The following is a 15,000-nucleotide window of genomic DNA, read 5'->3' as shown; positions in this document are numbered from 1 at the left end:
TGATATAAGGAAAGAGAATGTTTGCGAGGTTTCAGGAAAAAACATTAATTCAATTTTCTTTCTCTTATTCCTGAGAGAGAGAGAGAGAAAGCGAGAGAAGAGGAGAGAGAGAGAGAGAGAGAGAGAGAGAGAGTGTGGACAAAATGTAGTTATCCTTCTCAGAGAGGAAGTAATCCAGAAGAGAACCCCTTTATCATTATGCAAATAAGAAAGAAGACCTTTTTTCTCTCTCTCTTTTTTCACGAACAGAAAACTCTGCAAGAAAGCATTCTCCTTTGCTCGGAATAATTCTCGACTGTAAACAAAGGCTGCCGTTTCCAGATTCTGAAAGGCAAGCTTAAATCGTCGAAGACAGTTACAAGGATTAGGATGTCTCAAAGACTTGTTAGTCCATCCGAGGAGACATCGTGTGCTCACTTATCTGTAGGAGCAGGTTTTACTGTTCATTCACAGTGTCCTAATGATTTTGTCTAGCTTTCTTTTAAACTCCTCCACACTGTTGCTGTTTACAACTTCTGGTGGCAGAGAGAGAGAGAGAGAGAGAGAGAGAGAGAGAGAGAGAGAGAGAGAGAGAGAGATGCTTCAATAAGTTCTCTGAGTGCAGGAAATGGTTAAACTCGAGAGAAAAATTGGACCTTTTCGAGCAATGCAAAGAGGGAATTATGGAAACGTTCCGTGGGTAGCTCCAAATGATACTCCTTAATACTCCTTAAACTACACAAAGATAGAGCAGCAAACAGGAGATATGAAAATACAAGATCTATGACTGATGGGTATAGCAATAATGGGTATTAATCGCGTTGCAGAACATTCTATTTTAATTTTCTCTAAGAAATACTCATACCCATATGTATTTCCTGCTTCAAATGTACACATATTATTTTACGTTTTCATAGTATTGGTATGGTGTATTTTTCCTATGAACTACAATATTTTTTTTAAAGCAACATATAGCTACTTAAACAACTACTTAAATATAAACAAACATTTAAATACAACATTTTTCCTATGAACTATAATATTTTTTAAAGCAAGATCTACGTTGTTTAAACAAATACTTAAATATAAACAAATATTTAAATATTATACTTTTCCTATGAACTACGATATTTTTTAAAGCAACATCTATTGTTTAAACAAATACTTTAATATAAACAAATATTTCAATACTAATTTTTCTTATGAATTACAATATTTTTTAAAGCAACCTCTAGGTGTTTAAACAAATACTTAAATATAAACAAATATTTAAAGACTATTTTTTCTTATGAACTACAATATTTTCTTAAAGCGCCCTCTAGCTGTTTAAACAAATATTGAAACATAAACAAATATTTAAATACTATTGGTCTTGCACTGATAATTTTAACTTGAACTTATATCTTAAACTTTGCTTTTCGTACAATTTCTCGTAACAAAGTCATCACAACACACATAGTATTATACCTTTATAGTATACGTCCTATTAGTGACACTGTTTCTCGCTGTTTATATCCTGAATGACATCACCTATTATAGTGACATTGTTTCTCGCTGCTTATATCATCAACGACATCGCCTATTATAGTGACACTGTTTCTCGCTTGCTTATATCATAAATGACATCACCTATTATAGTGACTCTGTCTCTCGCTGCTTATATCATAAATGACATCACCTATTATAGTGACACTGTCTCTCGCTGTTTATATCATAAATGACATCACCTATTATAGTGACTCTGTCTCTCGCTGCTTATTATCATAAATGGACATCAACCTAGTTATAGTGACACTGTCTCTCGCTGTTTATATCATAAATGACATCGCCTATTATAGTGACTGTGTCTCTCGCTGCTTATATCATAAATGACATCACCTATTATAGTGACACTGTCTCTCGCTGTTTATATCATAAATGACATCACCTATTATAGTGACACTATCTCTCGCTGTTCTTATAATGAATGACATCACCTATTATTAGTACTCTGTCTCTCGCAGCTTATATCATAAATGAACATCACCTATTATAGTTGACACTGTCTCTCGCTGTTTATATCATAAATGACATCACCTATTATAGTGACACTGTCTCTCGCTGTTTATATCATAAATGACATCACCTATTATAGTGACTCTGTCTCTCGCTGTTTATATCATGAATGACATCACTTATTATAGTGACACTGTCTCTCTCGCTGTTTATATCTTCAATGACATCGCCTATTATAGTGACAACATCTCTCGCTGTTTATATTCTGAATGTCATCACCTATTATAGTAAACTCTCTCGTTGTTTATATCATGAATGACATCACCTATTATAGTGACACTGTTTCTCGCTGCTTATATCATAAATGACATCACCTATTATAGTGAAACTCTCTCTCGTTGTTTATATCATAAATGACATCACCTATTATAGTGACTCTGTCTCCGCTGTTTATATCATGAATGACATCACCACTACTGCTGTTTTATTACGCCTATAAAAAGCAAAGTAATGTCTAAAAAGCCATTTAATGTGGACAAATGTTTTTTTTTTAATATTCGAGGTGGGGGGGTGGGGGGGGGGGGAGTCTTTCACCTGATGAAATCTATCGCGTGAATATGAAGATTTCTTTTTTCAATTAAATTTTTAATTTTGCTATGAGCATATAATTTAGTTTTTGTTCATTATAAAAAATCATAATTATCCGCTAACCAGAACAATATTTCTTACTCTTATTAATGTCCTCAAATGAGCGATATATGTCCTCTAAATTAATGTTTCGAAGCATTGGCAACCACAAGGGCGAGGTTTATGCTATGCATAAAATTCCCAGACTGAAAGTTTAACGTGAATTTTATCAAACGTACCAGATTCTATAAATAGCAAGCTTTTTAAGATATTCACGTACAACTGAAAAAAACCTTATTCATTGCTAGAATTCGTGATATCAGCTGGAACTTATCGGCACCCCTCCCAGCTCTTTGTGAGAACAGTTTGCTAAGAATCAATGTATTTGAAATTTAAGCCTGAAACTGCTCCTGCCTGCCTGCCTGCCTGCCTACCTACCTACCTACCTACATACCTACCTACCTACCTACCTACCTATACCTCTGCCGAATAGGAAGGGATTACGTTCCATATATGAAAGGGAGAGATAGGGAATGGCGGGATTCGTTGCAGTGCAAATACTCACAGATGTAAACTTTATATAAAGAACAAGAGGATATTTAGATATTTTGACTCACAGACGTACGAAGACGAAGACATTTTCAGTTAAAAGGACTCTAACGTAAAGAACTACTCCTAATACTTTTGCAGACAGTGTATAAGAGTCAATGGAGTAGATGGTCCCATAACGAGCGAAAGTTCAGTCGTTTAGTATGTGAGGCAGGAGGCAGAAGTAGGATATTTGTATGCAAATTGCAGTCGGAGCATCAAAGATTAAAGATGCTGGGGCAGCAGGATGCCGCTAACTTGAGTAGTGACGAGGAAGAAAAATGCCAAATCAAGCGAAAAGCAACTGAAAGGACAGCTGAGCTGAGAAGCGTTAGAGAAAGTTTAATTTTGTTACTGGACGTTAAAGAAAAAACACACACACACACCCAAAAAATATCTGGAATAACTTACACCAAGGGTCATTATAGTTAAATGTGTGCAATTGTCCAGGAGAAGGTTCGAATCTGTGCATTTTTTATTTTACTAAACGTTAAAAAACACATACACACCAAAAAAAAATATCTAGGATACTAGGATAACTTACACCAAGGGTCATTATAATTAAATGCGTGCATTTCCCCAGGACACGGTTCGAATCTGTGCCTTTTTTATTTTACTGGACGCAAAAAAAAAAAAAAAAAAAAAACATCTAGGCTAACTTACACCAAGGGTCATTATAATTAAATGCGTGCATTTGCCCAGGACAGGGTTCGAATCTGTGCCTTTCTTTTATCTGATACAGTGCTAGGAATGCGACGTAGCCTTATGTGTGTAATAGTTACATAGAAAACTACTTGGACATATTTCTAAAAAAAAAAGTTTTCATTAGGCTACTAGGCCATTATACAGATTTAGGGTCACTTAGAATCATATGATTAGGAGGGTACGTTGAATATTTAGACAGGAGAGAGTGGCTGGTTTGATGTAAAAGTGGGGTCTAGTCGATGCTATCTTTTGTCACCATTCTCATCTGATATCTGGAGGTAAGGAAGGAAGGTAGCAGGCTCGAACATAATATTGTGAATACAAATAGGTTTCTTGCCGAGATAGGTAATCAAACCAGCAGATGAAATAGTTTGTTTCTTGTTTGTTTTAGGTGTTTTTACGTTGCATGGAACAAGTGGTTATTCAGCAACGGGACCAACGGCTTTACGTGACTTCCGAACCACGTCGAGAGTGAACTTCTATATCACCAGACATACACACCTCTCACCCCTCAGTGGAATGCACGAGAATCGAACACGCGGACACCGAGGTGGCAGGCCAAGACTTGTTTGTTTCTTGTATCAAATTCGTTATAGCCATCAACGCCGTTTTGTTAGAGATTTTCATCGACTCTCTCGTTTGTTTACTTGTCAACCACTGCCTGGAAACTGAAATCTGGAAAATGAACCTGGTGACTGCAAGGAAGAACTATGGCATACTGGATCCACTTCCGACGAATCTACTTTTGCTATTCATTGTATTGCAAACAAGCTACTACTTCGAATATGTTGTCGATTTTTAGTTAGTTTCATTCCATGTCATGTATGTGGATAAATGATTAACACAAATGCGTGATATTCTGTTACCAATACAAGTCGAAATTTTGGACAACAATTTTCTTAGTTGATTTAAGTTTCCATTTTTTTTAGTTATAGCTTTTTCCCAGTCGAATTCATTGTATTTTTCTTAAGATTCCGGTGAATTACGAAGATGCCTGGACATTCATTGTGTAAAAAATAATGACATTTTAAATACTTTCATGGTAAATAAAACTCCCCAATATGTTACCCTTTTTAAATTAGCATATTATTCTTAGAAGCTTAGAAAAAAAATTCTAACGCTTCTGTACTCTAACATATATTCACATGGCTAATATAGCTACATGATCCTATTTTGTAGGAAAAAATACTATTCTTAGAAGCTTAGAAAAAGTGTAAAAAAATTCCGCCTTTGTATGCTAACATCATATGGGTAATGAAGCTACAAGATTCTATTTTGAAGGGAAAAATACTATTCTTAGAAGCTTAGAAAACCTGTAAAAATTCCAACACTTTTGTACTACATATATTTATATAGTTAATGAATCCACATGACCTTATTTTGTAGGAAGAAATACTATTCTTAGAAGCTTAGAAAAACTACAAATTCCAACGCTTTTGTACTCTAACATAGATTCATATGGCTAATTAAGCTAAATGATTCTATTTTGTAGGAAGAAATACTATTCATAGCTGCATGGGAAACCTGTAAAAATTCCAACGCTTTTGTACTCTTCAACTTATATCCATATGGTTAATAAAGCTACATGACCCTATTTTGTATGAAAAAATACTATTCTTAGAAGCTTAGAAAAACTATAAATTCCAACGTTTTTGTACTCTAACATATATTCATATGACTAATTAAGCTACACGATCCTATTTTGTAGGAAAAAAATACTATTCTTAAAAGCTTAGAAAAACTGCAAAAAATTCCAACATTTTTGTACTCTGACATGTTCATATGGTTAATGAATCTACATGACCCTATTTTGTAGGAAGAAATACTATTTTTAGAAGCTTAGAAAAACCACAAATTCCAACGCTTTTGTACTCTAAACATATATTAATATGGCTAATAAAGTTACATGATCCTATTTTGTAAGAAGAAATACTATTCTTAGAAGCTTAGAAAAACTAAATTCCAACACTTTTGTACTCTAACATATATCCATATCGCTAATGAAGCTACATGACCCAATTTTGTAAGAAAAGAGTAATAAAGTGTCTCTTTTGACCGTCTTACTATACAGGCGTCAGGCAGTCTTGGCATTGTCTCCAAGTGCCCATTGTTCCCATACTCGTCAGATTTATAGTTGAAATACGTGGCTTAGAATTGCCAGTTTCCCTCTAGATAATACATCTCCGTTTCACACTCTTAGCCGGTAATATATAATTTACCTTAGCTCTGAATAACTAGCACCGCTACAGGCAGCGATCAGAGTCGCCTAGTCTCACAGACTATGGCCTCAACTATGCAAAAAATATATTTATGTACAAAATTGTTTTTCGTCCCTATTTGTCAAACGTGACATCAGATCAATATCTTTAATCATATTTCTTTTTCACGAGCAAAGAAGATATTGTAAGCGATATTTCTTCTATAGATGAGGACTGAAAGGAAATATTATGATGGAAGATAAGATAAAAAAGGAAACTATTGAATTACAGTAATTAAAGGTATGGATGTTACGGGAATGCATAAAGGGAGAATTCCAGTAACTTAGGGAATAGGAAGGAATAGGGAACAGATGAAATAATACAACATTAAGCTATTAGATTTTACCCATAAAATTGCATGTTAGTGTGATGGTGTCTCTTGAGAAAAATGGTAAACGACGTTACGGGTCCGTAAAAAAAAAAAAAAAAAAAAAAACGCCCCAGTAGTTGCAAGACTGCAAAGTCATCTTTACTTGTGGACAAATTGTTACAAATGTCCTTTAATATCCAATTCGCTCCACCTCGGAATTTATATATTTTCATATGTGTTAAACGAAGGGGAATTTTTTTAGTTGATGTTTCGTCCTCTCGTGGGTTCGAACCAGCGCCCAGCGGACGGAGGAGCAACCAGGACTCCAGTGACATTATAATCGACAGTTTGACCTTTGACCTAAGCCAGTGCTGCAGTGAGAACAATAGAAAGCAATTTTCCAAAATACCTTTAAAAAAATTATTCCTTAAGAGACATTAAAATGTTCTGCCACGTCAAGATTTAGAAACCTGACTGCCCTCGCTTTTATGCAAGAAGAACCATCTCATCACAAATCTGAGCCGGGTTCGATTCGTGGGCGGGAAATGGACTTACCCGCAATCTGCTAAAAGCAAACTGAGTCTCTGTCAAACTAGACAGGGAATTAACGCACCTGGCAATTATAGTCAACCGTGGTGGGTCTCACACGGGGTGGAGAGAGAGAGAGAGAGAGAGAGAGAGAGAGAGAGAGGAGAGAGAGGCTGCAAAATTCATCCTAAATAGGATGGCTTCATTCAGTCCTCCTAAACATCTACGACCCTTAAGCAGAAAACATTTAAATAGATTTATAATTTCGCGGTATCGTCATAATTTATGCCATCTCATGACGGCAAAAGAATGAAGAAATACATGACAGTTATTCATTCTTTCGTACTATTTCCCTTTGGTGGTTTTCTATAATAATATAAAAACAAACACAAAAGAACAGTTACTTTGTTTCTGAGGATATAGACACAGAGCCAGTATGAGACAATGAAGTGTGTTTCTTAAGGAAAACCTGAAGAATATATTTTCCAAGAAGAGCTATTGTCTACTAAAAGCATTGTATTTGCTTAAGAAAGAGATGGAAAAAATGAAGCCGACTTCTGACGTACGAAAATAATATCTCTAAAGGAGAGACGGATGAACCCAAACTCAACTCAACTCCAGACTCAAAGATGGCACAAAACGGTGTAAAAAAGCTACCTACCGAAATTAAAATAACTTTGTACAATTTACTTAGAGAATATCTAATATGAAATAAAATCAATTTCACTCACTCACTTACATACATACATACATACATATATGTATATGTATATATATTATATCATATATATATATATTATATATAGATGTGTATGTGTATGTATGTATGTATGTATGTGTATGTTGTATGTATGCATGATATATATATATATATATATATATATATATATATATATATATATATTTATGAATAACTTGAACACGAAGTATATGAAACGTGATGCTATGTATAAAATATATATATATATATATATATATATATATATATATGTATATATATATATATATATATATGTGTATATATATATATATATATATATATATATATATATATATTATACATACATGCATAGTATATATATTATATATGTGTGTGTGAAAGTTATTTAATTCATAATTCATATCATTTATGTGTGTATGCATGCATGCATGTATATAATCTTAAAGGTCTTTCAGCTTTTATTGTAATATAATTAAAATTTTGTTTAACTAAAGGTAAATCGAATTCCTCTGAAAATTAAGCAACAGGATTTCTTCTCTTGTATCAACTTCACCAGTAAGCAACTTAACAAAGCTGTCAAAAAAAATTTGTATTAAAATCTGTGAGAAAAAAAAATTGAATGTCCAAAGTTTGCCGCGAGTTTCAACTTATGCACGGCTAGGGCTTGAGAAGAAGTCTTGGTTGTAGTGATAAGCTTATAATAGCGACCAAGAGTGTGGAAAAAATGAAAGAAAAAAAAACTTGTGGGAAATTTGCCAGTGGGGAAAAAGTTAAGTATATCTTAGTGTAACCAGACCACTCACTGAGCTGATTAACAGCTCTTCCCCTAAGCGGCTGGCGAAGGAATGGTAGTAAGATAGCACTCACATGGAGCTGCATTACCAGCTCTCCCCTAGCGCTGGCAAGAAGGAGTATAGATATACTCACGTGGTTAGGAACCAATTGGTAGTACATAGTATCGGGACCTACAGCTTATTGTGGATCCGAACCACATCGACGAATGCATTTCTATCACCAGAAATAATTGCCTCTGATTTCGCATTGGCAGAGCGGGGAATCGAACCCGGGCCCCTGAGATCAGTATAGTCGAGCACGTAACCAACTCGTCCAACGAGAAAACCACTGTGTCATGGCTATAGTAGATTCACATCAAGCGTGCATCTGATGTCTAGGCCAGTCCCTTACGACGCTCCTGATTGGCTGTTGATAAGCCAATCACGGGGCTGGGAACTCTCAGTCTATCCCGAGAGTTCACATAGGCAGGATGTACTATGTTCCACTTCTCCCGAGGGATACGTCAGGAGAAGTGGGACATACATGCACCCTGCCTATGTGAATTCTCGGGAGAGACTGAGGGTTTCTAGCCCCGTGATTGGCTTATCAACAACCAATCAGGAGCGTCGTAAGGGACTGGCCTAGATATCAGATGCACTCTTGATGTGAATCTACTATAGCCGCAATATCTAGCGACAAGAAAACAATCTTACGTAAAGTTTCTTATGTTGCAAAGAAAGTTGCAGTTTGTCGAATAGAGAAAAGAGAGAGCGATGAGATACCTATTTCAGACAAGAATGAAAATAGAAGTTCTTAACTGAAGAGGAAAACTTCGAAGTTTATCATTGAAAGAGACGGGAGATAACATCTCGTTACTTGATTTAGACAAAAGTGCTAATTGAGAGAAGTTTCAATTGAGGAAAACTTACAAAAGTGCTAATAAAGAAGTTTCAATTGAAGAGGAAAACTTAAAATAAGAAAACTTACAAAAGTGCTAATAGAAAAAAGTTTCAATTGAAGAGGAAAGCTTAGGAAGCTTCAAATGGGAAAATAAAGGTATAATTAAAAAAAGAGTGAGTCTGGCTACTGAAAGTGAGGAATAATAAATGAATAACTGCATCATTTGTTAACGTGAGAGAGAGAAGCCAGTCAGTTATAAGAGAAAAGGGAGATCCGAAAACACGTCAATATTCCAGAAATGGACGGTGAAAGTCCATCGGAAAAAGTGGAGAGAAAGTTCGTACGAACTTCTCCCTGGAACTCCATTTCTATGGAAGGGGTGAATTATGACTTCTTCTTGCCAGGGATTTCAGAATCTACCCTCTTCGCCTTTCATAAATCAAAATTACCAGGACGTATGGCTTTTGTGTGTGTGCGAGAGAGAGAGAGAGAGAGAGAGAGAGAGAGAGAGAGAGAGAGAGAGTTCGGGATTAATAAACAGCTGTCATTCACGTTGTTTCTCTAATAACAACCAGTCGATCAGGATACCTTCAGCAAACCCCATTAAATATAATGTTCTTCAAATATCTCTTCAACAAGTTCCATCCCACCAAAATTAGCATCTTGTGTTGTGCTACTATTTCTCAAAATTCTCCGCGTTCTCTTGTTTGTTTGTTTGTACGGTGTTTTCACGTTGCATGGAACCAGTGGTTATTCAGCAACGGGACCAACGGCTTTACGTGACTTCCGAACCACGTCGAGAGTGAACTTCTATCACCAGAAATACACATCTCTCACACCTCAATGGAATGCCGGAGAATCGAACTCGCGGCCACGGAGGTGGCAGGCCAAGAGCATACCAATCACGCCACTGAGGGCGCTTTCTGCGTTCTCTTTGCCCTTACAGTGTCCCAGTGAGGACATCTAATCCTAATGAAGTGTCTGGTCAAGAACGTGAAATAGAATCCTACGAATTTTGCAACACAAGTCTTCGCTCAAAGCCACAAATATAATGACCTATGTCGAATCTGAATCCTATAGCGCCGCAGATGTAATGTCCTAAGTTAGTTAATGTTTCAAAGTTCAAAAAACTAATATAATATTTAACGGTATAACTTTTATTTCTCCATTAGAATAAAGTTTTGTTACTTTAGAATCCTACCATGCAAATCGACTAATCAGGGAAATTTAGTTGTATTTTTTACTGGACAATGATATATATATATATATATATATATATATATATATATATATATATATATATATATATATATCAACACACGCACACTCACGTATATATATATATATATATATATATATATAACAATTTTCATGGAATGTTAAAAAAATATATTACAGCACCAGGTCACACAACTCAACTAATCACATAACTTTAAGTGATATTTTTCACTGGAAATGGAAATATATAAATATTATGGACTGATAAAAAAAATATTATAGCACCAGTTCATTAATATGTTTTGGGGGAACATTAACTTAGATTACTTTCCAGATCCCACGAGTTGTATTAAGACCAGGACTCGTTTGCGACACCCACATCAAGATGCAGTCCATTGCAAGAGAGAAAGAGTAAAGGGGAGGTTCTCTCCCACGAAAGAGGGACAGTCAATGTGAAATTCTGACGTACGACGAGACGACTGAATTCTGAAAGAGAAATCTCCAGGCTTCCTGAAGGAAATTAGCAGTCACTGAGGCAGAAGTAGAATAGGAATCTTTTCGAAAGCAAATCTACAATTCTAGCCCTTCACTCCACGAGAGAGAGAGAGAGAGAGAGAGAGAGAGAGAGAGAGAGAGAGAGAGAGAGAGAGAGAGAGAGAGGTCTTTATTTTTCACAGTCTCATATGTAATTTGGTAAAAACTGAGTGGATATTCTTTTTTCAACTATTTAACGATAATATATATATATATATATATATATATATATATATATATATATATATATATATGTGTGTGTGTGTGTGTGTGTGTGTGTGTGTGTGTGTGTGAGTGCGTGTGTGTGTGGTGTGTGTGTGTGTATGTATATATATATATATATATATATATATATATATATCTATATAAATTGTATATAAATATATATATATATATATATATATATATATATATATTATATATATTTAATTATATATATTAATAATATATTAATATTACTTTTACCGTCATAGAACCATCAGCAATAGTCCTGACTAACAAGATAACTTCATTCTATTATACTTTTATAGCTGCTTACTATCTTCATGATACGTGCTTGAAACCAGCTGGTATTGTTATCACACAAATCAAAAAGTCAAAAGACATTATGAAAGAAAAACACTAAAATATCAGTAAAGCAATCCCAGTAAAGGTTACAAACTATTAAAATAATGGGCTATGTGGTGTTGGTATTGTTTCTTCAAGAACAAAAACACGAACACAAACAGAATGCACGTGTGTGCTTAGGAATTTCATATGATATAAAATTCGTTAATGGTCGTTTATTTTCTTTTTAATGCAAAAGCCTGTCAATCTCTGTGCTATTGTAAACATACATTAAGAGCTTAGATGGAACGACACTAAAACTCCCAGAAATGAAATTAGGTTCATTATAATTAACAGGAAGGAGATTTTGTATTTTTGTATGGTGTTTTTTACGTTGCATGGAACCAGTATGGTTATTCAGCAACGGACCAACGGCTTTACGTGACTTCCGAACCACGTCGAGAGTGAACTTCTATCACCAGAAATACTCATCTCTCACTCCTCAATGGAATGGCCGAGAATCGAACCCGCGACCACGGAGGCGGGACGCCTACACCATACCAACCACGCCACTGAGGAAGGAGAAGCCTTGGCAATGTTTTAATTCCAGGAAATAAAATGTGGTGGAGATATATAGATCGACGACTTGAGAGGATGGAAACGAAACTGTGACAGGAATAAACCGTTGAAGGTCAATAACTGATTCAAAAGACGGATTAGGATGGCACGTCTAATATAAGAGGGATCTAGACATTCCCCCTCTTTCATATGTCAGACTCACAAAGACAAAATGTTCTTTACAGAGAGAGAGAGAGAGAGAGAGAGAGAGAGAGAGAGAGAGAGAGAGAGAGAGAGAGAGAGAGAGTTATGGAAGTTAAAAAGTAAATATGAAATTACAGTATTTAAAAAACTAAACAATAATCGTGTTTAAGAAAAGCAACTAACTGTTGAGAGAGAGAGAGAGAGAGAGAGAGAGAGAGAGAGAGAGAGAGAGAGAGAGAGAGTTATGTAAGTTAAAAAGTAAATATGGAATTACAGTATTTAAAAAAAATATACAGTAATCGTGTTTAAAAAAATCAACTAACTGTAGAGAGAGAGAGAGAGAGAGAGAGAGAGAGAGAGAGAGAGAGAGAGAGAGAGAGAGAGAGAGCGTTATGGAAGTGAGAAACTAAGGATATTAGCAGCACACACCTGGAACACTTTCACATGTGTCAAAACTCCATGCATAAATACGCATAAATACATAAACATACACAAAACAGATCAGCACACACAAAAGCACGCAAAAAACAAACAAACACACCATACACACACACACTCAAACAAACACAGACACTTAATATATGTACCTTAACTTCAGAGACAGAAAGGAAAATATTTAATACATAGTTAATAATAATAATCAGTGTACAAGAAAAAAATCTAAATATATATATATATATATATATATATATATATATATATATATATTATATATATATCAACGAGTTATCTATAAATGTTTCTTTACAGTTACTTTATCACCAAAATAAAAATCCAATGTATAAATCTGATTTATAACTAAATGCAATCCAATAAATATATTTTCCCTGGAAGGAAATAAACTCCATTGCACAACGATGGGGACAAACACACATACCCACAGACACACATCCACTACCTGAAACACGTTACTGCATATACTAACATACAGAGAGAGAGAGAGAGAGAGAGAGAGAGAGAGTTTAGCAGGCTTGGAACAACAGTTTCTTGTCCATTAGCTTCATGTGATTTGATACTTGAATTGATGGGACTTATCAGAATATGTTCTGTTACGTCCACGGGAAAGGACTTCATTTCCAAATAAGTCCTAAGAGAGAGAGAGAGAGAGAGAGAGAGAGAGAGAGAGACGGTAAGTGATAAAATGAAAAATCATTACCGGAAAGGAAGAGTACATTAGAAGAGGTACGAAAAAGGAGGGACGTCTATCTATTGTTTGAAGGTTATCCTGAGGTCAGGATAATTGTGAAGGGAACAAAGGGGGAAGAGCGGATAAAATACGGTGCACAGGAAATGGGGCTATTAACAGAGTAGGGGAGAGGGAAAATGTTTCTCTTTTTGTTTTTCTTTTTATTTTGCACAACTATGAGCTCGACAAAAAAAAAAAAAAAAAAAAAAAGGAAAAGGAAAAAACTCTTCCAGGGACAAAAGTTGAGTAGGGGACATAAATTCTGGAATAACACTTTATCCTTTTCGAGTAATTTATTCACCGTAGCGTCTTTCTTGTTCGGAAAAGGGAAGAAAAAAAAAACACATCATTACTCGCGCAAAAAAATGTAAGACAAAAGGATTACAAAGCAAAACTTGATGCAATTAGTAATTCAGCTGACAACTGTTTCCACTTTCTTTTAAAGCATGAGATCTCTTATTTTGGTTATTGCAATCTTCTCATAGTTAACCCTAATTAAGGATTCTGTCCAGAGTTGTTAAAGGTTGAAATAATACTTGGACAATAACGACTGTTTGGCTGCATTAATTCGTTTTGTACTGATAATGTTCCCTTTAAGAAATCGTAAATACTAATACTTGGACAATAGCAACTGTTTGGCTACATTAATTCATTCTGTACTGATAATATTCCCTTTAAGAAATCGTAAATACTAATACTTGGACAATAACAATTGTTTGGCTACATTAATTCAGTCTGTACTGATAATGTTCCCTTTAAGAAATTGTATATATGTAATTAATTTCCAATTATTTCAGCCCCAATTCTCTTCAAAATATCACTCTTTATCATCTGAAAATAAACTTTGAACCTTTTTTATATACTTTTTTTTATTTGTAATTAATCGTCCCTTCGTAGCCTTATGATGTTAAGAAATCTATCAAACACGTAACTTACTTTAACTGAATCGAATCATATCTATATCCTTCAAAAACAGGACAGTGTTATTTAAATAATATAACTTGTTAACTGGGAATATTTGTCATGGTGTCTTCTATCTGAACTCTTTTTCTCTTATTCCTGGCTTTTGTCTCTGAATTTATTTCTTTTTTTCTCTGAATTTCTTTCTTTTACCTTTAAAAAATACGCACACTAAATAATACATAACGTTTCCTTGTGATAGCTTTATAATCCTCCTTCCGTTTTATTAATTTACCTACATTTTTATTATTTAATTATTATTTTTTTTTTAATTCATTTTGTCTTTTTTTAATAAGTGATCTCATCTTTCTGTATTTACCATTGCCTTCTGTTACTGCTTCATCCCATGTGAATAAGTTTCACCCTCTGAATAACAATAATAACATAGAGTTAAAAAAGCCACAATTAT

Source organism: Macrobrachium nipponense, chromosome 39, assembly GCF_015104395.2.
Source record: "Macrobrachium nipponense isolate FS-2020 chromosome 39, ASM1510439v2, whole genome shotgun sequence".
Taxonomy (NCBI): domain Eukaryota; kingdom Metazoa; phylum Arthropoda; class Malacostraca; order Decapoda; family Palaemonidae; genus Macrobrachium; species Macrobrachium nipponense.
Note: the sequence above shows the minus strand (reverse complement) of the source record.